This window comes from Nanorana parkeri, unplaced genomic scaffold (genome assembly GCF_000935625.1).
Source record: "Nanorana parkeri isolate BGI_ZX_2015 unplaced genomic scaffold, ASM93562v1 scaffold497, whole genome shotgun sequence".
Taxonomy (NCBI): Eukaryota; Metazoa; Chordata; class Amphibia; order Anura; family Dicroglossidae; genus Nanorana; species Nanorana parkeri.
The window spans coordinates 134357-135682 of NW_017306765.1; the positions used below are offsets into that span (position 1 = coordinate 134357).

The 1326-nt window shown below is 40.6% G+C and overlaps 1 protein-coding gene across 1 annotated transcript in view; it reads right to left on the reverse strand.

Annotated features, from left to right (window-relative positions):
- LOC108790729 (SRC kinase signaling inhibitor 1-like) overlaps window positions 1–1326 on the reverse strand; it is a 584474-nt gene that overhangs the window by 106903 nt on the left and 476245 nt on the right. The window lies entirely within an intron of this gene.

Genomic DNA, 1326 nt, shown 5'->3' on the forward strand with positions numbered 1-1326 from the left:
TTTGGTCGCCCTTCGCTGCACTTTCTCCAGTTCCACAACATCCTTTTTGTGAACTGGTGCCCAAAACTGAACTGCATATTCCAGATGAGGTCTTACTAATGCTTTGCACAGGGGCAGGATTATGTCTCTGTCTCTGGAGTCTATACCCCTCTTAATACAAGAAAGTATTTTGCTTGCTTTAGAAACTGCAGCTTGACATTGCATGCTATTATTGAGTCTATGATCTACCAGAACACCCAGATCTTTCTCCATCATTGATTCCCCCAAACATACTCCCCCTAGAGTATAGGACGCATGCATGTTTTTAGTCCCCAAGTGCAGAACTTTTATCAACATTAAACCTCATTTGCCAAATAGTTGCCCAATCACACAGAGCATTCAGATCTGCCTGTAAGTTGGAGACATCCTGTAAGGACTGTACTCCACTACATAACTTAGTGTCATCTGCAAAGACAGAAATAGTACTTTTAATCCCCAATTCTATGTCATTTATAAATAGGTTAAACAGTAAGGGACCCAACACTGAACCTTGGGGAACACCACTAGCAACCTCAGACCATTTAGGGTATGAATCATTCATCACCACTCTCTGAATACGGTCTTTAACCCCTTTTTGCTATTCAATGACAGATTGAATACTCTATACCTACTGACCTTAACTTATACATTAGCCGCATGTGGGGAACTGTGTCAAACGCTTTTGCAAAGTCCAAGTATACTATATCCACAGGCATTCCTCTGTCCAATTTGTTACTCACTTCCTCATAAAAAGAAAGTAGGTTTGTTCGACAACTTCTGTCTTTTGGGAATCCTTGCTGACTATCACTGATGATATTATTTTCAAGCAAAAACAATTGCATGTGATCTTTGATCAAACTTTCAAGTATCTTGCCACCTATTGAGGTTAAACTTACAGGTCTGTAATTACTTGGTAAATATTTTGATCCCTTTTTAAATATAGGCACCACATTGGCTTTGCGCCAATCCATCGGTACCAAGCCAGTCGTTAGAGAGTCTCTAAACATGAGATACAATGGCTTTGAAATTACTCAGCTCAATTCTTTGAGGACACGTGGATGCAAGCCATCTGGTCCAGGTGCTTTATTCACCTTAATTTTGTCTATCCGTTTCTGGACCATATCAATAGACAGCCATTGTCGTCCGGTAGAGGGTATGGCAGTGCTATCCTCATTATGGACTTGAGTTATATCATGTTCCTTGGTGTGCACAGAGCTGAAAAAAGTATTTAATAGATTTGCCTTCTCATTGTCCCCAGTTACCAACTCTGAGTTATCTTTTAAGGGGCCAACATGCTCCGACCTGATT